The sequence below is a fragment of the Lolium perenne genome, chromosome 3, assembly GCF_019359855.2.
Source record: "Lolium perenne isolate Kyuss_39 chromosome 3, Kyuss_2.0, whole genome shotgun sequence".
Taxonomy (NCBI): Eukaryota; Viridiplantae; Streptophyta; class Magnoliopsida; order Poales; family Poaceae; genus Lolium; species Lolium perenne.
The window spans coordinates 4,263,757-4,289,397 of record NC_067246.2 but is presented as its reverse complement, the minus strand read 5'-3'; the positions used below and the strand labels follow the sequence as shown (position 1 = coordinate 4,289,397).

Sequence of the window (25,641 nt, the reverse complement as noted above, 5' to 3'; positions counted from 1 at the left end):
CAAGATCTATGATTAATATAAATGGTTTCTCTCTCTAGGAAATGTCTTGAATAACACCCTAGGGTTCTTCTTAAAGATGATGATGTGAGTATATGGATATATGGCCAAGGGTTTAGCTCAAGTATTGACATTGATTCTCTAATAGATTTATAACTCTCTCTTCTCTAGATTATGATATATATTAATTTGGATAGAGAAGAATAGAATAAGGGAAACTAGAGAACAATACGAGTGTTGATCTCCTTGTCATGAATCCAAGAATTAAGTGGAATGAATACCATGAGGTTCACGGTAAGAACATAGATTAGGTTAAGACATGGGAAAGATAAGTCAAGAATAGTTTCTCTATTTTATTATTACTTGATTTACAGTTGAATAGATGTTCATATGTTATGGCAATGAATACCATATTATGATCTTTTATAAGATCAAGTAGTTGATCCTGGATTAATGTGTTATTGGGTTAGTTTTAGTTCCATTTGATCTAACCCATAGATTAATTCATCTCTACCCAAAACAAGGTTTTAGCAGGGTCACATTGAGGTTTATATCGCTTGACTTGATGAGCTACTTCAATTCCATCAAGTCAAGTGAAACTTCAGTTACTGTGACATGTTTTATTTGAAAGCGTAAAAATTCCCTAGATTTTCTATGCATGAATGCAATGCACACATTTGTTTCCTCTATTTTTGTAACCCCAAATCCTGGGATATTACATCGGCAGAGACATGAACGTGGAGGGTGCTGGGGGAGACGCCGACGCAGCTCGCGCTGCCAGCACCTCTTGGCTGATGCGCTTGCGGTACATCTCGTGCCACGCCCGCGTGAACGGGTCCATCTTCTCCATGTCGGCCATCAAGATCTTGGATTCTTGAGACATCTTGGCCAACGAAAGTGTTGGAGATATGCCCAAGAGGCAATAATAAAGTGGCTATTATTATATCTTTGTGTTTATGATAAATGTTTGCATCCCATGCTATAATTGTATTAACCAGAAACATTAATACTTGTGTGTTATGTAAACATAAAAGAGTCCCTAGTAAGCCTCTTGTTGAACTAGCTTGTTGATTAATAGATGATCATGGTTTCCTGATCATGAACATTGGATGTTGTTAATAACAAGGTCATGTCATTAGGAGAATGATATAATGGACACACACCCATAATAAGCGTAGCATAAGATCATGTCATTGAGTCCGTCTTGCTATAAGCTTTTGATACATAGTAACCTAATCCTTCGACCATGAGATCATGTAAATCACATACACCGGATGTGTACTTTGATTACATCAAACGCCACTTCGTAAATGGGTGGTTATAAAGATGGGATTAAGTATTCAGAAAGTATGAGTTGAAGCGCATGGATCAAGAGTGGGATTTGTCCATCATGATGACGGATAGATATGCTCTGGGCCCTCTCGGTGGAATGTCATCTAATTAGCCTGCAAGCATGTGACAAGGTCACAAGGGATGACATACCACGGTACGAGTAAAGAGTGCTTGTCGGTAACTAGGTTGAACTAGGTATAGAGATACCGATGATCAAACCTTGGATAAGTAAAGTATCGCGTGACAAAGGGAATCGGTATCGTATGTTAATGGTTCATTCGATCACTAAGTTATCATTGAGTATGTGGGAGCCATTACGGATCTCCAGGTCCCGCTATTGGTTATTGATCGGAGAGGAGTCTCGATCATGTGTCTGCATAGTTCACGAACCGTAGGGTGACACACTTAAGGTTCGATGTCGTATAGTAGATATGGAATATGAGATGGAGACCGAATATTTTTTTGGAGTCTCAGATGGGATCCATGACATCACGAGGAGGTCCGGAGAATAAGATTCATTTAAGGCAAGTTATTTTTCGGGGTTCGAAAAAGTTTGGGATTTTTCCTGTGGAAGACCGGAAGCTTCTAGAAGGTTTTGGAGGGTCCACCCATGGGCCCACGACCCCGGGAGGGGCCACCTGAGCGGAGGGGATGCTGCCTAGCCCTAATGGGCCAGGCGCACCAGCCCCTCAAGGCCCAGGCCGGCCATACCCCCTAGGGTTTAGGGGAGACCCTAAATAAGGTAGGCTTGGGGGGAAGGAAACTTCCCCCTCCCCGTTGCGCCGGCCCTAGATGGGTTTGGCCTTGGGGGGGGGCAACCCTAGCCGACCCCCCCACTATATAAAGAGGGGAGGGGTGGCCGGCCAAAGCCCCCACCTGAAACCCTAAGTCTGCCACATCTCCTCCCTCCCAGTTTCTCCTGTTCAGGCTTAGGCGAAGCCCTGCAGGAATTCTCCTGCACCACCACCACCACGCCGTCATGTTGCTGGGATTCTGAGGGATCTACTCCTCCGCTGCCCGCTAGAACGGGGAGAGGAAGGATGTCATTGACACCGTACGTGTGACCGAGTACGGAAGTGCTGCTGGATTGCAGCACCGAAACGATCGTCTACATCAACCACGAGATCGGATCTCGTTAAGGCTTTGGATCTTCGAGGGTTAGTCTCTCTTCTTTATCGTTGCTCTGATCTCATAGATTAGACCTTGGACTTATTCGTCTTTGCGGTAGAATTTTTTTGTTTTCCATGCATCAAACCCTGATTGGTATGACCCCGCCTTAAATGTCATGATTGTGGACAACAATGATGATGACCCTGCGACGTATGAGGAAGCAATGATGAGCCCAGATTCCAACAAATGGCAAGAGGCCATGAAATCCAAAATGGGATCCATGTATGATAACCAAGTATGGACTTTGGTAGACTTACCTGATAGCCGCAAGGCTGTCGAGAATAAATGGATCTTCAAAAGAAAAACATATGCTGATGGTAATATTACTGTCTATAAAGCTCGACTTGTCGCGAAAGGGTTCCGACAAATTCAAGGAGTTGACTACGATAAAACTTTCTCACCTGTAGCGAAGCTAAAGTCTGTGAGGATATTGTTAGCAATCGCTGCATTTTTCGATTATGAAATTTGGCAGATGGATGTCAAAACAGCGTTCCTTAATGGTGACATTGAGGAAGAGTTGTATATGGTACAACCCAAAGGTTTTGTCCGTCCTAAAAATGCTAACAAGGTATGCAAACTTCAGCATTCCATTTATGGACTGAAGCAAGCATCCCGGAGTTGGAACCAACGCTTTGATAAGGTGATCAAAGACTTTGGATTTATACAAACTCAGTGAGAAGCTTGTATTTACAAGAAAGTGAGTGGGAGCTCAGTAGCATTCCCGATATTATATGTAGATTACATATTGTTGATTGGGAATGATATAGAACTTCTAAGTAGTGTCAAAGGCTATTTGAATAAGTGTTTTTCAATGAAGAACCTTGGAGAAGCAGCGTACATTTTAGGCATCAAGATTTATAGAGGTAGATCAATACGCCTAATAGGGCTTTCACAGAGTACATAACTGGATAAGATTCTAAAGAAGTTTAGAATGGATGAAAGCAAAAAAGGGTTCTTGCCCATGTTGCCAGGTAAGATTTTGAGTAAAACTCAAGGTCCGGCTACGGCAGAAGAAAGAGAAAGGATGAACAAGATCCCCTTTGCCTCGGTAGTAGGCTCTATCATGTATGCCATGCTGTGTACGAGACCAGATATCGCACATACTATTAGTTTGACCAGCAGATATCAAAGTGATTCTGGAATGGAACACTAGACAACGGTCAAGAATATCCTGAAGTACTTGAAAAGGACTAAGGATATGTTTCTTTGTTATGGAGGTGACCAAGAGCTCGCTGTAACCAGTTACACCGATGCTCGTTGGAACACTAATCCAAATAACTCTAAGTCTCAATCTGGGCACATGTTTATTTTGAATGGTGCAACAGTGAGCTGGATGTGTGCCAAGCAAAGCGTTGTGGCGAAATCTTCAACTGAGTCGGAATACATAGCTGTTTAGGAGGCTTCATCAGAAGCGATATGGATGAAGAGGTTCATTACTGAGCTTGGTGTGGTTCCTAGTGCTTTGGACCCGATGACCATCTATTGTGACAACATGGGTGCCATAGCCAATGCACAGGAGCTAAGGTCACACAAGAAGCTAAAGCATATCAAGCTGCGTTTTCATGTGATTCGCGAGTATGTTGAAGATGGTGACATAAAGATTTGCAAAGTACACACAGATCTGAATGTGGCAGATCCGTTGACTAAAGCTCTCCCTAGAGCAAAACATGACCTACACCAGAACACCATGGGTGTTAGGTACATTACCATGTAATCTAGATTATTGACTCTAGTGCAAGTGAGAGACTGTTGGAGATATGCCCAAGAGGCAATAATAAAATGGTTATTATTATATCTTTGTGTTTATGATAAATGTTTGCATCCCATGCTATAATTGTATTAACCGGAAACATTAATACTTGTGTGTTATATAAACATAAAAGAGTCCCTAGTAAGCCTAATAGATGATCATGGTTTCCTGATCATGAACATTGGATGTTGTTAATAACAAGGTTATGTCATTAGGAGAATGATATAATGGACACACACCCATAATAAGCGTAGCATAAGATCATGTCATTGAGTTCGTCTTGCTATAAGCTTTTGATACATAGTAACCTAATCCTTCGACCATGAGATCATGTAAATCACTTACACCGGATGGGTACTTTGATTACATCAAATGCCACTTCGTAAATGGGTGGTTATAAAGATGGGATTAAGTATTCAGAAAGTATGAGTTGAAGCGCATGGATCAAAAGTGAGATTTGTCCATCATGATGATGGATAGATATGCTCTGGGCCCTCTCGGTGGAATGTCATCTAATTAGCTTGCAAGCATGTGATAAGGTCACAAGGGATGACATACCACGGTATGAGTAAAGAGTGCTTGTCGGGAACGAGGTTGAACTAGGTATAGAGATATCGATGATCAAACCTTGGATAAGTAAATTATCGCGCGACAAAGGGAATCTCGGTATCGTATGTTAATGGTTCATTCGATCACTAAGTTATCTTTGAGTATGTGGGAGCCATTATGGATCTCACCTGACACGGAGGGGTTGCAGGCGGAGTCGACGAGGCGAAGGGGAGGATACCGGACGAGAGTGCTACACGGCTGGGCGGGCCTTGGCGATGGAGAGGTGCAGATCGAGCCATCATTTGCAACCAAGAAGAGGGGAATTGAGATCCTGTGCGACGGAGAGGAGGGCGTGGCGGTGGGCGTCTTGGAGGAGGAGGGCGCGCGGTGGTGGTGGGCAGTTGGCCGGGGTCCGTGGTCGTGAGGTCGAGGGCGGAGCTGTGGTGGAGGGCAACGGGGGTGAGCCTCAGCTGTGGGAAGGAAGGGTGGTGTTGCAGGCGGGGGCGGCGAGCCGGTGGGGGGGCGGCGAGCCGGTGGGAGGGCGGCACAATGGCGGAGGTCGGGGGCGAAGATGAGTCTAGATGAGTTCTTGTAGGGGGGATTTATTTGGAGAAATATTAATATAGAGACTCTGTCAATGAAAAGAAAATTGTACATTAGCGGGAATGACTAAAAAATTCCCTCCACTATTTTTTCACTCTTAACCAAAATAACCAGATTGATAGAGAAAATATATTTATTCCTTTTTGTGAAAAAAAACATTAGATCTATTGGTCAAACTAGCAGAATAGCCACCCCTAAGAAGTAAAGAAAATAAGTCAAGATCCTTTTCTAGTGGAGGTTTGAGAATTAAACGCCAAGAAAAGCCGGAGGAGGGGTGACGGCGTGGTGTGCATATTTCTTATCGCTATTACATTTGTGTGTCTTATAATTTTGTGGTATATGTATTTTGTACATTTTTCTATTGATTTATGACTTCACACCATAAATTCTGCCACTGCAACTATATTAGATTAGTGATGGCACGGGTGCTCTATAATTTTATTTGTTTGTAGATTGTTTAAGTCATCCGATAGATGCATATGCATAGATCATGTTTTCTTTTGATAAAGGGGTGTACCAATTTATATTTTCACTTGTAAAAATATACATATCTAATATATAATATTAGGAAAATAGTTACATATCTACGCTTACTTGTTCCCATATACACAATTTTCAAATTACAAAGAAATTGGCTTACTATCCAATACTATTTTGATACATAAATATTATGTGACTCATGGTTCTAGTTTCGCACCGAGCCCCAAAGAACTCTGGATCGGCTTCATAATAAATCTTGTAACACTCAACACATGATTATGTGTTACTCTCACTAAAGTGTGTAACACACTCCCAACAACACATATTTTTGAGTTACTATTTCACTATACTTGTATCACATTACCTTCCACACATATTTATATGTTACTGTGTCGATATCTCTGTAACACAATTTTGGGTCTTATATATGTTCTGTTACTGTCGGTCGTTGGCACACAAATTATTTGTTACTGTAATTTTCTCTGTAACATATTTTACTATGTGTTACATGATTGTGTTACCAAAGCTCTGTCCTGTTGTAGTGGGAAGAAATGGCTCAACTCCGCGAGCACTCGCCATATTTTCTCGGGGAGATACCCTCGAAGCATCACCGGCATCAGCCGCTCAATCCATATATGATAGTCGTGACTCTTGAGCCCGGTGACTTTTCCCGTCGAAAGATTGACTCCCTTGCTCATATTCGAACAATAACCATCAGGGAACATCACAACGTATTTTAGCCACTTGAATGCCTCCTTCTTTTGGATGGAATCAAGGCAGAAGTCGGCGTGCGGCTTGAACCAATTCTTTCGACGGCCAGTAGGACGTTGCATGTGTAATTTCTTCCTATCACAGAGCTTCTCAACATCGACTCTAGCCTTGACATTATCCTTTGACTTCCCGGGAATGTTTAGGCACGTGTGAAATAAGGACTCCGCGACATTCTTTACGGTGTGCATCACATCGATGTTATGGGGAAGTTCGAGGTCCTTGTAATACTCGAGCTTCGTTAAGGCTGCCTCGTGAGTCCAGTTGTGCGTTACACCATATCCCTCAAATTGATGGCCAGCTTCCGATGCCGCTGGCACGAGAGCACGTAGCTCGGCATCAACAGCTATACCATCGAACTTTGGCACCTCTGTTACTTCATGCACAACTTTGCCTTTCTTGAAGTTCTTTTGTCTTCTCCAACGGATGCCTCCATTTGAGGTACTGCCGATTCGTGTCAAACGCAACATACTTGCGACCCTTATTTAGCCAAAGGAACTCAAGTCGATGCCGCACACCGGGCATGGCCATTTACCAGCTGTACACCATCCGCATGTTAGGGCGTACCGGGCATGTCATGCATGGTATACCGCAACCAAACTTTCATGCAGAAGTTTGTCTTCGATGCTCGCCGTACGTCAACATCCCGTGGTGCCAAGAGTGGTTCAAATCATCCACAATCGGCCGCATGTAGACACTCAAGTTCTTCCCCGGGTAATGGGGCCCCGGAATGATCAGCGACAGAAACATGGTCTTCCTCGTCATTAGGACTCCGGGAGGGAGATTGAGCGGAATTACAAACACGGGCCAACAACCGTAATTGGCATTCGACATACCATATGGATTGAAGCCATCCGTAGCTATCGCAATTCGACATTCCGAGCATCCGCTGCCCTATGGGGGTATTTTCTATCAAAGTTCTTCCATGCATTGCCATCGGATGGATGTCCCATCTTCGTCCGCCCCTGATTGTCCTTTATTCGAGTCCCCATCTTGTGCCACATCATCTGTTTGGCGGTCTCCTCGCTCAAGTAAAGCCGCTGGATTCTTTTTATGAATGGGAGATACCGAAGAATCGACTTTGCGATCTTTGACCGCCTCACCGACCATCCTTTCCCGTTACCTCTTCATACCTAGAGGCCTTACAAATGGGACAAGTACTTGTCCTCCGCAAACTGTTTCCGTAAGAGAACACAGCCTTTTTCACAACAGTCTATCCTTTGATAATCCATGTTGAGCGCCGACATGAGTTGCCTCGTCTCATGCAGGCTTTTAGGCGTACAATGCCCTTTGGGCAACATGTTACCAGTTGTTTTCAGACTTGCTTCAAGCCGTCACGGGTGGTGTTGTACCAGGTCTTGTCGGCTAGACATTGGGAGATGGCATCGAGCTGAGAAATCTCGGCGCCATCGTACGTAGGCGTCTTAGCAGCGGCTATCATATCATAGAAGGCCTTCGCTGCCGCTCGGTTCCTCCGGTTCGAGGTTCCTCCGGTTCGCGGTTCCTCCCGTGAAGGTGGCGACTCGGCATGTGGGCATCGATAAGATCATCTAGAAAGTCTCTAACACCATCGTACTCATTGCCATTGAGCCGCTGCCGCATCACCTCACCTCTGTCACGTTCGTGCTCATCAAAGTCGATCTCGCGTGACGTAACGAGGCATATACCCATATTGCGTAAGGTGTTTAAACTTGTCATCCTTTCCACGACGGTGATGAGTCTAGCTCCGATTGCTGGGGCAAAGTGGCTGAACCTTCTGTTTTGTAACACGCGCCAACTCCTTCACTAAATGCCAAGTCTTCCTTATCCACTCATCTGTTTTATTAGTCGCACTAACACGGCCGGTGTACATCCATCCATTATCAGCCATCCTCTGCTCTATTGGAAGCCAAACGACAAGCATAGCATTTATATCAAATAGGAAAATGCATCATATTTTAATTTTTTTAACAGGCAAAACGAATGCATCAACCTACATCTCTACTAGGTGGGCTCCTAGCAGCCGCCGGATCCGTAGATTGAGTCGTTCTCCATGCTCTACCCCGGTCCGAGTCAAAATTTCGGCAGCACCTCCTCGCTGCTCTCCCGATACACGTCTCGCCAAAAAGACAAGAGGATGTGCATCCGGAGAACAACGGTGAGGCGCTGCCGAAATCCTGACTCGGACCGGAGCAGCATGGAGAACGTACCCAACTACGGATCCGCCGATCGTCTCAGAAATGCCGCAAGCGTTACAGTTGAAAATATGCCGACCACTAATGCATATTTATCCGCGTAACGCTTGAGGACGGGAAGTGACACCTAGGTGACGCAACTTGACTTGGAAAATGAATCTAGTGACATAAATAAAATGCGGAGAAGAAGTTGGAAATTTTGCTCACCCTCGGCTGTAGAGGAAGTAGTCGAACAACCGACTGTCGATGTCGGTGACCGTCGAGAAGCGCATCACGCCGGGGTGCTCACGACGAGGCGGTCACGGCATAGCCTATTACAAATCCGCATTCAGGGTCAGCGTTAGTGGAATAGAAACATAGAATCTACATACCAAAAGATGACAAATTCACAAACTAGCAACTGAACAAATAAACTACAAACAGCGGCGCATCATATCCCAGTAATTTGACAGCAATTGGACAATATTTGTGTCTTAGAGCAAGTCCAGTAATTGGAGTTTGGAGAAAACCTCACTTAATTTCCCAAACAATTGGACTTCATCCACAAATTAATTGGATAGAAAGCAGTACCAAATAACAAACAGTAGCAAGCACTAGCAAAATAAACAGAGAACTTATGCAATAGGTTTCAAATTCAGTAATAAACACTCAAGCTGCAGAATTTGGAGGCTGCCATCGCGCCGCATATGTGGGCAGTCTAAGTACTATTCGACTTTGGAGAAGACAAAAGTGTACCCAATCAGATCTAAACCACCAAGTTATTGCAGCCATGCAGTCAATCTAGCTAGTACTGCTCTACAAACAGCGTCAAATTTCTAATACAACAATTAAAGCATAACAAAAATGAAAAAAAAAACAGGGGCTAACCTAGCTTACCATGTGCAGGCCGGGTACTGGGCAGGGGTGCGAGGTGGAGGAGGGCGGCGCGAGGAGGAGGCCGGCGACGGGAGGAGGGCCGGGCCGGGCAAGGAGGTGGGCGGCGCCGGGAGGAGGGCCGGGGCGAGGTTGGGGACGAGAGGAGGGCGCGGGGCTCGGGTCGAAACGAGGAGGAGGGCACGGGGCTCGGGCGGCGGCTCAGGTGAGGAGGAGAGGGCGGCGGCGCGGGGCTCAGGTGAGGAGGAGGAGGGGCGGCGGCGGCAGCTCAGGTGAGGAGGGGCGGCGGCGGGCGGCGCGAGCGGTAGGTGGCGGCGCTGGCCACGAGCGGCGTCAGCGCGAGCAGCGCAGGTGGCGGCGGCGGCAGGAGGCGGCGGCGTCGGGCAGGAGGCGGTGGCGGCGGGACTTGGGAAGAACCTGAGCGGGAGTGGGAAAACGCGTGCTAGAGGTGGCCGACCAGGTGTGTTTTTCCCAGATCCCGATCCCTAGCTATGCCGAGGGCCAGGCTATGCCGACGGCTGCCCTCGGCATATCCACATTTTTTTTTTCAATTTTTCATTTTTTCTTCTCTCAATTATTATTATAATATAGTATATTAATTGAATATGTAGTACCAATATAGTATAATATATTGGTACTACATTTTTTAGGTCATAGGACATGTCTATCGGGCGCGCGGGTGGTCTCGCGCAAAACGGCCGCCGGGACATGCGGTATGGCCGCACCGGGCGCTGCGCGCACCCGTCCGCCAACGCGCGAAACGGAAAACATTTAGCACATAAAATGACGCGTCCTAGACCTAAAAACATTTTTCCCTCCATTTATTGAGCGAAGGAAAGTGTCGCCCCAGTTCAAATCCGGTCAGTTTCCAGCGGATTCGGCGGGGCACCGCAGGAAGCGGGTGGGATTCCCAGATGGCTTCCGCGCGCATATGGCATGTGATAGGTGGTGCGTAGGAGGTATCCTACCGCTGCGCGGAGGTCCCGCGCGATCGAAATGCGCACCATGTAGCCGATTCACAAAAAGCCATTCCGCACCCCGAAAATGGAAAAACCGTCGCCCGTGGTTCGGATTGGAAATCCGCGATCGGGGCCTTGCTTCCCATCCTAAGGCCCAAGCACGTGCCAAATATGGCCTCGTTCCGACAAACTATGTGGTGAAACGGGCCGTTTCCTACTCATTTCCCCTAAAAGCCATAGAACTCCGGACGAGATAGCCCTGTTCGTGAAGGGTTTTCCAAGATAATTGCCGTATCCCAGTTCCGTCTTTTGCAGTGGTTACTAGGACACATAAAATGACGCCATGTGGCTCCGCTCGATTTTTTGGCTCCGTTTGCTTTGCCAACTGCGCAAAACGGGGCCGCCGGGACATGCGGTATGGCCGTACCGGGCGCGCGCGTGCACCCGTCCGCCAACGCGCAAAACGGAAAACATTTAGCACATAAAATGACGCATCCTAGACCTAAAAACATTTTTCCCTCCATTTATTGAGCGAAGGAAAGTGTCGCCCGCTCAAATCCGGTCGGTTTCCGGTAGGATTCGGCGAGCACCGCAGAAGCGGGTGGGATTCCCGGATGGCTTCCGCACGCATATGGCATGTGATAGGTGGTGCGTAGGAGGTATCCTACCGCTGCGCGGAGGTCCCGCGCGATCTTGAAATGCGCACCATGTAGCTGCTTCACAAAAAAACCCTTCCGGCACCCCGAAAATGGAAAAACCGTCGCCCGTGGTTCGGATTGGAAATCCGCGACCGGGGCCTTGCTTCCCATCCTAAGGCCCACGCACGTGCCAAATATGGCCTCGTTCCGACAAACTATGTGGTGAAACGGGCCGTTTCCTACTCATTTCCCCTAAAAGCCATAGAACTCCGGACGAGATAGCCCCGTTCGTGAAGGGTTCTCCAAGATAATTGCCGTATCCCGATTCCGTCTTTGCAGTGGTTACTAGGACACATAAAATGACGCCACGCGGCTCCGCTCGATTTTGGCTCCGTTTGCTTTGCCAATCGCGCAAAAACGGGGCCGCCGGGACATGCGGTATGGCCGTACCGGGCGAGCGCGTGCACCCGTCCGCCAACGCGCGAAATGGAAAACATTTAGCACATAAAATGACGCGTCCTAGACCTAAAAACATTTTTCCCTCCATTTATTGAGCGAAGGAAAGTGTGGCCCAGCTCAAATCCGGTCATTTCACGGATTCGGCGGGGCACCGCAGAAGCGGGTGGGATTCCCAGATGGCTTCCGCGCGCATATGGCATGTGATAGGTGGTGCGTAGGAGGTATCCTACCGCTGCGCGGAGGTCCCGCGCGATATCGAAATGCGCACCATGTAGCCGCTTCACAAAAAGCCCTTCCGGCACCCCGAAAATGGAAAAACCGTCGCCCGTGGTTCGGATTGGAAATCCGCGACCGGGGCCTTGCTTCCCATCCTAAGGCCCACGCACGTGCCAAATATGGCCTCGTTCCGACAAACTATGTGGTGAAACGGGCCGTTTCCTACTCATTTCCCCTAAAAGCCATAGAACTCCGGACGAGATAGCCCTGTTCGTGAAGGGTTCTCCAAGATAATTGCCGTATCCCAGTTCCGTCTTTTGCAGTGGTTACTAGGACACATAAAATGACGCCACGCGGCTCCGCTCGATTTTTTGGCTCCGTTTGCTTTGCCAATCGCGCAAAACGGGGCCGCCGGACATGCGGTATGGCCGCACCGGCGCGCGCGTGCACCCGTCCGCCAACGCGCGAAAGGGAAAACATTTAGCACATAAAATGACGCGTCCTAGACCTAAAAACATTTTTCCCTCCATTTATTGAGCGAAGAAAAGTGTCGCCCAGCTTCAAATCCGTCGGTTTCAATGATTCGGCGGGGCACCGCAGGAAGCGGGTGGGATTCCCAGATGGCTTCCGCACGCATATGGCATGTGATAGGTGGTGCGTAGGAGGTATCCTACCGCTGTGCGGAGGTCCCGCGCGATACTGAAATGCGCACCATGTAGCTGCTTCACAAAAAAAAGCCCTTCCGGCACCCCGAAAATGGAAAAACCGTCGCCCGTGGTTCGGATTGGAAATCCGCGACCGGGGCCTTGCTTCCCATCCTAAGGCCCACGCACGTGCCAAATATGGCCTCGTTCCGACAAACTATGTGGTGAAACGGGCCGTTTCCTACTCATTTCCCTAAAAGCCATAGAACTCCGGACGAGATAGCCCTGCTCGTGAAGGGTTCTCCAAGATAATTGCCGTATCCCAGTTCCGTCTTTTGCGGTGGTTACTAGGACACATAAAATGACGCCACGCGGCTCCGCTCGATTTTTGGCTCCGTTTGCTTTGCCAACTGCGCAAAACGGGGCCGCCGGGACATGCGGTATGGCCGTACCGGGCGCGCACGTGCACCCGTCCGCCAACGCGCGAAACGGAAAACATTTAGCACATAAAATGACGCGTCCTAGACCTAAAAACATTTTTCCCTCCATTTATTGAGCGAAGGAAAGTGTCGCCCGCTCAAATCCGGTCGATTTCAGCGGATTCGGCGGGGCACCGCAGAAGCGGGTGGGATTCCTGATGGCTTCCGCGCGCATATGGCACGTGATAGGTGGTGCGTAGGAGGTATCCTACGCTGCGCGGAGGTCCCGCGCGATACCGAAATGCGCACCATGTAGCTGCTTCACAAAAAGCCCTTCCGCACTCCCGAAAATGGAAAAACCGTCGCCCGTGGTTCGGATTGGAAATCCGCGACCGGGCCTTGCTTCCCATCCTAAGGCCCACGCACGTGCCAAATATGGCCTCGTTCCGACAAACTATGTGGTGAAACGGGCCATGTCCTACTCATTTCCCTAAAAGCCATAGAACTCCTGGACGAGATAGCCCTGTTCGTGAAGGGTTCTCCAAGATAATTGCCGTATCCCGGTTCCGTCTTTTGCAAAGTGGTTACTATGACACATAAAATGACGCCACGCGGATCAGCTCGAATTTTTGGCTCCGTTTGCTTTGCCAATTGTGCAAAACGGGGCCGCAGGGACATGCGGTATGGCCGTACCGGGCGCGCGCGCGCAACCGTCCGCCAACGCGCGAAACGGAAAACATTTAGCACATAAAATGACGCGTCACACTTGTACATATATGTTAGGGGCAGATGCAAGTTTTCCAACAATTCTGACGCTCCGGTGATCTGTATCTTGGGAAACCCTAGGGCGGGGACCCCGCAGATCTACCCCTATAGCTTTCTCCGTGTGAGGGTTTACCAATGGACTTTTTTACTTGCTTTGGTTTGTTTAGGACATATGTACATGGAAACCATAGGTTGGGCATACTTTACCATAAAATAGGCTCTGTTTGAGCCGTGGCGGGAGTTTCCACATACAGATCCAGGATTTTACCAAGTTCTAGCCCATGTATGCCGGAAATCGTCAATGCCGGGTACATGCAAGGTTAGCCAAACCTTACATCACACTTGTACACATATGTTATGGGCATATGCAAGTTTTCAAACAATTCTCACGCTCCGTGATCTCGTATCTTGGGAAACCCTAGGCGGGGACCCCCGTATCTACCCCTATAGCTTTCTCCGTGCGAGAGTTTACCAATGTAATTTTTTACTTGTTTTGGTTTATTTAGGACATATGTACATGGAAACCATAGGTTGGGCATACTTTACCATAAAATAGGCTCCATTTGAGCCGTGGCGGGAGTTTCCACATACAGATCCTGGATTTTACCAAGTGTTGGCCCATGTATGCGGAAATCGTCAACAACGGGTACATCCAAGGTTAGCCAAACCTTACATCACACTTGTACACATATGTTATGGGCATATGCAAGTTTTCCGGCGATTCCGACGATCCTATGGTCTGTATCTTGAAAAACCCTAGGGCGGGGACCCCGCAGATCTACCCCTATAGCTTTCTCCGTGTGAGGGTTTACCAATGGACTTTTTTACTTGCTTTGGTTTGTTTAGGACATATGTACATGGAAACCATAGGTTGGGCATACTTTACCATAAAATAGGCTCTGTTTGAGCCGTGGCGGGAGTTTCCACATACGTATCCCGCATTTCACCAAGTGCTAGCCCATGTATGCGGAAATCGTCAACGCTGGTACATCCAAGGTTAGCCAAACCTTACATCACACTTGTACATATATGTTAGGGGCAGATGCAAGTTTTCCAACAATTCTGACGCTCCGGTGATCTGTATCTTGGGAAACCCTAGGGCGGGACCCCGCAGATCTACCCCTAGGGTTAGGGTTAGGGTTAGAGTTAGGGTTAGCAATGTATGTGGAAACCCTAGGGTTAGGGTTAGGGTTAGAGTTAGGGTTAGGGTTAGAGTTAGGGTTAGAGTTAGCGTTAGGAAACCGTAGGCGGGGACCCCGCACATCTACCCATATGTACATCAATAGCAAATGTTGGGCCTAGTGGCTCCTGTTGACCCGTCTGCGAAGAGCGTCACTGTGGGACCTACATATGCCATCTACCAATTCTTAAAAAATAGAACCATTTTTTACATAATTCATACTAGTACATAAATAATACAAACATAATATAAAGTAATATAAGAGAGGAAAAATAAAAAATAAACCCTACGGCGGGGACCATGCAAATCTACCCCTAGGGTTAGGGTTAGGGTTAGCAATGGACTTTTTCCTTTTTGGTGATGCACTATGCGGGAGAGAAACGACGGGAAAAACTTGGCAGAAGAGAAAAAGGGCGGGAGAGAAAGAGTGGGAAAGTTTGGCAGGAAATCGGGCGGGAAAAAGAAAAACAGCGTGGTTATGCCGACGGTGGCCCTCGGCATAGACTTCGAGTGTGACATCATCTGGCAGGAGGAGAAGAAAAAAAAATGGACATGCGCTACACCGACGGTGGCCCTCGGCGTAGGCTTGACGTCGTTAGAGGGACGTTAGGGCACGGTTGGGCTGGGCTGTCTACGCAGGGATACGCCGAGGGGCAGGCATACGCCGAGTGCCACCGTCGGCGTATGCCTGGCTACGCCGACGGCTTCACTACGCCGAGGGGTGAGCCGAGGAGCTGGGCTGGCCGGCCCGTACGCCGACGGCCCCGATGTTTGGCCGTCGGCGTATGACACGGCCGCGTCGGCACCTCGTGCGATTCCCGTAGTGGCTAAGGCAAGCCACAAGGCTCCATCGATATCGGCTGGTGGCCGCCCACCAGGCTTCGCCCCGCTTAGTCTCCAGGCTTTGCCGGATGGGCCACCGCGTTTCCGCTGCGTTCCCGTGCACAGCCGCCCGCGCTCCCTTCCCCTCCGCAGACCAGGCCGGCGGCGCCCCTCCGCCACCCCCGATCTCCCGTACTCACTGTCGCGGAAGCCGATCGATATTGTGGGAAGAAAGTGGGCACCGACTTCCTCGACGTCTTTGTGGTTTGTGCAGGGACGCCAACCTCCGAACCTCCTCAAAAACAACCATAGCCTCAAGGTCGCCAACACGATCGACCTGCGCAGCCTCGCGGTGGCAGCGTATTGGTAAAACAGAACTCCGGGCAGTACGGGTTGTATCTTGCAGGCTCTGGTGCACGCCGTAATTGGAGCCGAACTTGAGAAGGTAGAGAAGTTGACCATGGGGCGACTACAGCAAACTCCACGGATCCATCCTTTGATATATCAAACAAATCAACCAAAGAAATACATACCGATCGAGCCGACAAGGAAACAAATATACGACCGTGAGAGGCCGGGAAGAGCGGCTCTCGAGTCGCGACTAGCTATGATGGCCAAAAAGCAGAGTATCATCTCCTCTCCTCTCCTCGACGAGTAAAGAGTCAAAGTCTAAGTCGTCACACACGACGCACGCGTTGGCTACACCCCCTCCTCATATTTATAGGCAAAGTTAAGGTTCGAAACTCGGAAAACTGGCGCCACTTTTTCGTCGCTACTTTTCGCCTCCCGCCGTTTCTTCTGCCAATAGCTCATGTTCCAATCCATCCGTCCATCACCATTAAGCAGATGCTATGATGGACCGTCCACATCGTGTGTTGCCACGGATTGATGACATGGCATGTCAAATAAGGAAACCTCCTAGCTATTTACTTTGGGCGATTAATGTCATTCCCAGGAATCTTGCATAACCGGCCGGCAGGACGTCTGATTTGGACGTGGCTTTGTTTGGAAGATCATTAACTCCAGAGAAATTAATGCCGAGCGTAGTAAGGCAAGAGAAACGTGATTTATGTACGTTACACCGTTTGCTTGGAAAGGACTTGCTTTCTTTGCGCGCCTTCTTTTTAAGACCCATGATTTTTTCCTCGCTATGTTTCATGAAGCTATTCTGGCTTTTTTCCCTAAAATTTCGGTGATTAGTTTCCTGACCACATCCAGTAACTAGCTCAATTTGGGTGCTCCTCGTATAGAGTATTTCGGTGATTAATTAGTTTCCTGAACATCTAGTAACTAACTCAAATGGAATGCTTCTCATATACATTATTCAGGTGATTTGTTTCCTAACCACATCCAGTAACTAGCTCAAACAGTATTCAGGTGCTCCTCATATAGAACATTCCGGTGATTAGGAGGAGTCAAGATGTGGTCATCGTTTCACAACTCGGCAGAATCTGCTGCTTAGATCAATACACAGCTAGTCAGCTACCATCACATACAAAAAATCAGGTTGTCAACCACACAAGCTGGATAAAATGCTCAAAACACCCATGTCGGTATAGCCTACACCTCAAAAATACAATTCCGCAAAGAGAAGATATAATAATCAGTAGCTACACAATTTATTATGACAAATCATTAAAAAAAGAGTGCATATTATTAGACCAGAGCAAAGCTGAGAAAGTTACATTGCAATTATACGGCCAGACTTGCTAGCAGCCACGGGAACCAAACTGACTCAATCACTAACCAAGCTAAATTATGCCAACATATATATTAGCTACTTGACACATGCAACCTGCCCATATCAGAGAAGCACTATCCGTTCTCATATCCAGAACAAGCATTATACTTTCCGCAACCAAGGTTCCCTCCTGGCCACCTATGCGTCCTTCACTGTCGCTGCATACATGCCGACTCCACTTCTCCCCTTCGCGAGCGCCATGGCATTTGACAGATCCAGCATCACGTCCAGCTACCACTGGCCAAAGAAGGCTCAGCTCGCCAAATACCTGCAAGGCAACAGACAAGAAATGCTCAACAATTCTTACCATTGCTAAGAGTATTATAGCTATGGTAGCCGAACAACACACATAGCCGACAAGTCCAGAAATGAAGGGTCTACCTTCATATGGTAGAGCCACCTAGATTAAGACAGGCAGCAGTGGCCTTGGGAAGAGAGAAGCCGGCATTTCCCTCTGCCTTCGCTGGCTCTGGTACAGCCGCACCGATAGGAACCGAGTCTGGAGCAGCCTTGAACTCCAATTCCTGGTATTGAAACATGCCCTCTCGGACAGACCACGTTGTTTTGGGAAGACCGCTAGATCCGCCAATGCTCCGTCAGTGATATCGCGCCTCAGCTCCATGCCTGCAACCCAAAAAGAAGGTGGAAAGTGAGGACGGTAGCCTATGGCCTGCACGCAAATAGTTGGGCTCACGACATACATGGGGTCCTTGGCATCGAAGTTATAAGTCAGTACCTGATGCTTTGGCAGACACTCCAACAAACAATCCTCAACCTAGACACCAACAAGCTTTCTTGTTAGCACCTGAAACAAGAATAGTATTCCTTGTACGCCATCACACAAGTTGTGGAGAGAAAAACTCGATACAATCACAGAGATGAATACACTAAAATGCACGGAATATACAAGAAAGCTTCATCATACCGGGTGGCACGCATCAAGAAACATCTCCTTTAAAACCTGTCCAGGTACTACTGCTTCTACAGTGCACTGTTTACCAATGAAAGTAGGCACTACTTCAAATTGCTTACCCCAAACAAAGCTTCGCAGAAAACGCGAGACATTAGCAAAAAGTATCTATAGTGTAGTAACCCAACACAAAACTGATGCATGATGCAGATAGGCAAGACTCAAGAGTGTCAGGAAACAGAGCTTTCGAAGATCTTGACTTCATCAGAGGAAGGAAAAAAGGAATCACCATAAGCTCAAACTATTTACAAACATAAGTACAACCGTACACTACTTCTACCTAATGTACTGGCATTTGCAACCAGGTGCTGTGGATATAACTCCATGTGAAATCAAAGCTCAAAAATATCTTGAACATATACTTGATTATAGCAGCAAATCATTCTAAAGTGCATGAATCAGACTAAATCATTTGTGTATGTATAAATAGCACATACTAAGTAATCTGACTCAAAAAAAAAAGAATGTGCGCTTCATCGATATACATGGACACATATTATTGATCATAACTTGTTCAATAGTACTCAACACATCTTCCCAAACAAAAGCTGCCCTAATCACTTGATAGGGGGATTATCAGCAAAGTTAGTACAGCAACATCGTGGATGATAAGTGTGTATATGCATGTCCACACCCTCCAATATATTAAAGGGTTAACCATTAAAGTACATTTCTTTCGGCAGAACTATATATAGCTAGGGGCAGCCTGCTACGCAGACTATAGATCATATCGATGGATGGAGCATCATCCAACTGCCAATCCAGAGACAAATCAATATCGTGTAGAGTATAAATGAGAAATTTTCAATCACCAGGCAGCACACATGCAGAAGGAAGATAAAGGAAGAGCAGGGATGGAGGAATCTCACCTAGAGCAACAATCGATGATGACCTGGAGCCACCACCACAGGGAGTTGATCGCAACCGGGGTCATGGTCGCACAGTGAGATGGCAAGGACCAGGACGAGGTGAAGCTCTTCAACCTGCAAACGGAGGTTGAAATGAAGAAAGACGAGCTCCAGCCGCCCGCCTCTGTGTTTTCCTCCCTTATATTGCTCGAAAAACTATACAAGACCAAAAGCATCATAAGGTACAGAATGTGGAATGTGTCCACGCTTGAGAACTGAACTAAATTTCTTAGCCCTGATGCTAGACCTAGTTGCAAGAGGAAACACAAGTGAACTGACAATACAAATGATAAATCGAAGAGTACCAAACAATTAAGTTCTCCTGTAACACATTGTGACTTTTTACCCCAGAATAATTCTCCAGAGTACATAATACAATGCCTTATAGACAAAGGCTTCTGCATGCCTATACATGGGAGAAACAACAAAATTTAGTTTCTCGTTTAGTTTTAACACAAAATCATCAACGTCAGTGATTTAATGTTTGCAGCAGATCTAAAAACTTTCATCAAAACAGTACATATTTATTTTAAGCACAATATCGGAAAAAAATCTCTAGATGCAAGGAACAATCCCAGATTATGGTATTATGGTAAATAATATTTCGTTGACTATCTCAGATTTCAGGATAACCAATAATAGATTATAACTAAGGGCACTACACATATGGGATTCACAGGGGCCTACACGAGGACTCTTGTTCAAGCACACATGCAAAACCTCGGAATCCATTTGTTGATGCCAAATGGCACCAGCAAGGCTAGCAGGTTCCTTCATGCAACTTCCCATTTGCATGCCAATGGAGAAAAAGAAAAATGAATTGTTGGACATATAGTAAGTGGATTAAAAATACCGAATCCTGGTTCAAAGTGTCTATGAGAAATCCATAAAATACAAAAATTAATGACTTCCTTTGTTGATATAGCTAGATGTATATAATGCACACCGCAAAAACAATAGCAGAACGGAAATCAAGAACCGTGCAATCCTTAAATTTTCGAGCTAGTGTAGGCCCAGCTTGGAGAAACATCAATAGTGCTGAAGAGCTGGACTTGGGAGTTGGGAAAGCTAGGGGCTGCCTACATATGCCTCTATCTGCCCATTCATAGCTATAATATAGCCATCAGCAACATTGACCATTCTCCAGAAAGCATTAGAACTAGACTTGACATCTAAATCAGCTACCTGTGCACGTTCGCCATAAGTTGTCAAATTTCTTCAAACCATTGGGCTTAACATTAAAGAGATCCAATAGCAGATATCTCATTTTTCTATATGTATAACTATCATTCTGTACCATCGAATTTGGGGTCACACTTCAAATTCTATCAATAAGTAAAGTGTTCAGACAACAATTTCTTAACGATCTGCAAATGTTATCACTGTCATTTATTCTCTTGCATAATAACACTATATAAAGTATACAGTAATGCAATCTAGAAATATGGTATAATTAGTAAGTTTTTGTCACCGGAAAATCATGAACCAAACAAGACAAGAGATGCAGAACTGTGGTCAACTACTTCGTCCAGTAACAAGGAGATGTAATGCAGGGAAACTTTAGGAGTAGCATGTATTTTGTATTAACTTTATGAGACATTCTCATGATTCTGTTTTTATAAAATGTATCTTGGAGACTGAAAACACCAATTTCCCATGAGTACATATTCGGGGAAAGCACAAACACATCCAACTGGAGAAGAACAGATCAAGGAGTGGATAACATACATTAGGTGCTTCAGGATTTTAGACCAGCCGGGACAATTCTTCGGCATGCACCAAGCTGTAGAATGCCCTCAGCGATTGGAACAACAAGTCCAGCACCTACCACATCAACGCCATCACAAGGAAGAATAAGACCCATCTGCGTATGCAATTGACAAGGACATGAGGAAATATTTCAGAACGGAGCAGCTGATGACAAAGGGGGATTAATCAGATTTAGTTCCAAATTCTATACCTCCTTGACGCTTCCGACGGCTTTGGAGCAGGATGACGAGAATTTGATGTTGGTATGAGTAGTCCGGGGTGTGAATGAAATCACTGGCCTGCAAAACATACACAAGCATTTGAGGTTCATGGTTGAGAGTTTTCTAGCAAAACAACACAAGCTAGAGTTTTTCATGCACCTCAGTTGGCCCCGATTTGGCCTCCGCATATGCATTCCCGGAATATCAAGCGGGAGACGCAACAACTAGCAGCATGAATTTGGTGGCGGCGGCGGACCAGAGGTGTTCTGTAGGCCCAACGGAGCCATGGTACACCGGATGATGATAAGGAGAATCCAGAGTCACCAACTTGCCTATAATGCCATCAAGATAAACAACAATGAGTAACAGGATCAGAGTTTCAGAACAAGGATAATAAAGACGTATATCAGAGTTTCAGAACAATGAGTAATGGGAATTTTTGCCTCATGACAAAAGCCATGCACCCGTGCTAGCTTTTCGTAGCATCTTTTTTACGAAAGAAGAAACAAATTGGTGGGCATCAGATGTATATTTTGAATCAGTTACTTAATGATCAATAAGTAGTTTTTTTATTGCATATATTAAAGTTCAGATTTTGGAGAGTCATATGCCAGCTCTTTACAAACAAAGAAGTTATATATCATCGTCATCGACTAGCTCTAAGAACAGCGGTAGTTGCAAGAAGATGGATAATGCCATGGCCATGAAAGAGACAAAATGTCCATGCTCTGGATACAGTAACAAAAGATCTCAGTTTCAGCAACAAAAGTCACTCTAAAAATGAAATGGTGATACAAGATTCCAACTTAGTGTTATACCCTGACAATATCTAATTGGTGTGGAAAAAAACTTAAGGATAGCAGCCAATTAGCCTACATAGAATAAGAGCTGATAGTTGCTACAATAAACACTGAGTGGAGGTCTCATATAAAATGTGTAGCTCACCACGAGACTTGCTTCAACCTAGGCAGACGGCACCCACTCGTCCTCCTGCATCCCGCAAGCCGCCATGACATCCCGCACCTCAGCCGTCCCAGAGCTGGCATCGGTGCATGCATTCCCGGAATAACCAGCGGGACAAGTGATGACTAGCATCAAGATGTTAGTGGCGGCAGCGCTGACCAGAGGCGTTCTGTAGTCCCATCCGAGCCGTGGTACAGCGGATGATGATAATGAGAAACCAGAGTCACCAACTTGCCTATAATGCAATCAAAACAAACACCAATCAGCAACATGATCACAGGTTCAAAACCAGGATAATGAAGACGCTAATTTTATGCACAACTAGGAGATGATGTGAATTTTTATCATGCAGGCCATACAGTCGGGTTCACAGAGAAATTTTTCGTCAATTAGGTACGACATGGCAGTGTTCACAGAGAACATTTTTGCCACAATCTAGTCATTGTCCACCACTCAAAAACATCAAATGCGCATGGTCCTGGATAGCTCTAAGATCAGCTCATGAATTACCTAGTAGTGCATACGTAGCAGAATTGGACAGGTTCAGAGAAGTCCTGTTCTGGGCGTCAACTACAACTGCATCTACTCCATGGGCAGTGATGCTGCAGGCAAACTCCATCCTCGCGGCGTGCCACGGAGGAAGGACCTCCATGGCTCGCGTCGCGGCCGCCGGCACGTCCTCGTGGCCGGTACCGTACCCCTCGCCGGCGTGAAGAGGACGGACCAAACCGCCTCGGCCGTAAGGGTGATGCGGACAGGCGAGTTCGGCGGCACCGCGCGCACCGCACCAGCGAACAAGCCGGGCGCGAGATGCCATGGCTCCTGGGCGGCGCCGTGCGCATCTCCCATCAGCGATTCTGCAGTGGCGGTCGACCTGATGGTGGGTGGGGCGAGTGGGGGAGGAATGGGGGAAGATGGGAGCGGAAGACTCGGAGGGGATGAAGTGCCGGAGTTGGGGCAGACGAGGCGGCCGCGGAGGGTACGCCGGCGAGGTGAGCGGCGGCGGCGGAGATGCTGTAAAGTTCAGACCTTGTTTTTTCTTAGGAAGACAAGTACAGAGATGTAAAGTTTATTTCGGGCCCAAAAAACACGGGTACGTAAATGGCACGAGTGAAAATATTTCCCCGGTTTTGTTGTGCACGCTACAATTACGGAGCTGATAATTACACTACACGGCTTGCCAATTTAGGGAACTACATCATCACCCCTAATTGGTGAAGATGGCACAATCTGCAGTAATCGTACATGTTCAGAATAAACACTGAATCGTAAGGGTGACGCGGCTTCTATCGACTTCGTTTTTCCTTAGGGCATCTCCAACGGGGCGACGTGTGCGACCGTTTGTGTCCGCGCGGACCGAAAATACGTTCGCACTGCCCTCGCGGCGGCACATCATGTCCGGCGTTCGCCGCGGCGCAAATGTGCGGCACGTTATGCGTCTCCGCGAACGCTGCGGTCGCGCTAGCGTCCGCCGCTTCCCCACGGCCCATCCGGCGACCATGGTTCGATCGGCCTCGAATTAAAGCACAACAAGCGCGCCAATGTCAACCGCCGGAGTGGCAACCACGGAGATCAACCCGCCAACCACCGGAATGAACCGCCGTCGGACTCGGAGAGCGAGGGCAAGCTGCCCGGATGGCTGCATTGGTAGGAATCCACTGCGACGCCAAGCGATCCAGGCTCCACGCCGAGTGAGGAGGAGGAGGACTGAGGCGCCGATGCCAGCGACGGCCAGGAGGAAGATGGAGGCGGCGCTGGCTGCGACGGCGAGGAGGAGGAGGAGGAGGACTCCGACGCCAGGTTCGCCCGGCTGGAGGCACAGGAGGCGGTGGACGACAAGGCGGCTGCAAGGAAGGAGGCCAGGGCCCGGGTAAGGGCGCAAGCGCGGGCCGCGCGTGGTCATCGTCCGTTCACCGACGACGACGACGAAGACGACACTACGTCCGACTCCAACTCCTCCACGGACGCGTCGTCCGCCGCCCTCTTCCGACGAGGAGGTGACAAGCAAGAGGCGCAGGAGTGAGGACGACGAGGCAGGTCCTTCTAACAAGGAGGCCAAGAATTAGTTTTTAGTTTACTTGTTTTTAAATTTGTTCTTGTTTGTATGTTAAATATGTTTGAACTTTTTTGATTCGAGTAATCTATCCGGTGAAATATTTATGGCAGCAACAAGATCATTCAGTACTACTTGTTTTCGCGTTTAAACTTGGTCATTCATACAAATTGGTGAGTCCTTCAACAAAAATGAAAAGAAGGAGCAGGAAAGTTGCATGTACAAAATGCGTTGGAACTGGGGGTGACCCCGACGCAAACGGACATTTCACGCCTCGCGGATATTTTCGCGTCCGCTAGACGATGCAAACGGACGCCCGCAGACAATTTGAACGTCCGAAATGCGTCGCCCCGTTGGAGATGCCCTTACCAAGGGCAACCAGGTTCAGAGATGAAGTTTAGCTAGCTGTTCATCTCGCTCAGGTTAAGAGGAACACAAGCTCTTCTCCTCCATCAGAAATCCAACAAAGTCAAACTACTGAGTAAAACTAAAGAGAAACGATGCGTAAAAAGAGGCCAACAGCAGAAGATCGGATAGCAATCAAGAAGGGACAGACAGACCACGTACGTACGCGCGCGTGCGTGCTGATTAATTAGCGAGTGTCTGACGCGCGGCAGCCAGCGCGCGCGGACAGACATATCGCACCACCATGTCTCCAACCGCTGGCTGAACCACGAGTCCACCAAGCGATTACTCTGAAGAAGAACATAACAAGCCTGTGTGACACCACCACAATTATATCAGATCAAGAAAACCAGGTTCGGTTTTTCCTGACGAAGGCAGCAACTCAAAGACAACCAGGTTCAGAGATGCAAAAAAGGTTCAGAGATGAAGTTCAGTTAGCTGTTCAACTATCACAGGTGAAGATGGCCTGCCTATGTTTAGGACACACTGAATAACACTGCATCATAAACCACCACCACAAGTGCCCAATAAAATAGTTTGGCTGCAACATTTGTGCTAGAGGATTAGACACTTGAATTGGGATTGGGAAGTGAATACGTACTTCGAATTAAGAGGAAACCTCAAGATCCAACCAAGTCAACTGAGAAAAATTAAGAGGAACAATGCAGAAAGAGAGACCAATAACAGAAGAAGATCTGAGAACAACCTTTACGTATGCTGCTTAGCAAGTGGCAAGACAGGCAGATATATGAGTTTAAGCAAATTGGCAATGCACGACTGTGTTCCAGCCTTTGGTTGCCGGACTGTCTCGCGCCGGAAAATGTGTATGACTA

At 47.3% G+C, this 25,641-nt stretch overlaps 2 long non-coding RNA genes across 5 annotated transcripts; both read right to left on the bottom strand.

Moving 5' to 3' along the window:
* Nucleotides 1-17,435: 17,435 nt before the first annotated feature.
* Nucleotides 17,436-21,282, bottom strand: LOC127340644 (uncharacterized). Of its 3 annotated transcripts, none has more exons than XR_011754475.1 (6): nucleotides 21,146-21,282; nucleotides 19,379-19,573; nucleotides 18,465-18,582; nucleotides 18,276-18,344; nucleotides 17,921-18,163; nucleotides 17,436-17,807 (listed from the first exon to the last, which is right to left on the bottom strand). It is a non-coding gene; the product is annotated as an uncharacterized lncRNA (long non-coding RNA). The 3 variants fall into 3 exon arrangements; XR_011754474.1 differs by having other exon boundaries at nucleotides 18,465-18,530; XR_007874662.2 differs by lacking the exon at nucleotides 18,465-18,582.
* Nucleotides 21,283-21,376: 94 nt separating this feature from the next.
* LOC139838351 (uncharacterized) lies at nucleotides 21,377-23,362 on the bottom strand. Of its 2 annotated transcripts, XR_011754477.1 has the most exons (4): nucleotides 22,861-23,362; nucleotides 22,333-22,585; nucleotides 21,644-21,719; nucleotides 21,377-21,465 (listed from the first exon to the last, which is right to left on the bottom strand). It is a non-coding gene; the product is annotated as an uncharacterized lncRNA (long non-coding RNA). The 2 variants fall into 2 exon arrangements; XR_011754476.1 differs by lacking the exon at nucleotides 21,377-21,465 and having other exon boundaries at nucleotides 21,582-21,719.
* Between the last annotated feature and the right edge of the window lie 2,279 nt (nucleotides 23,363-25,641).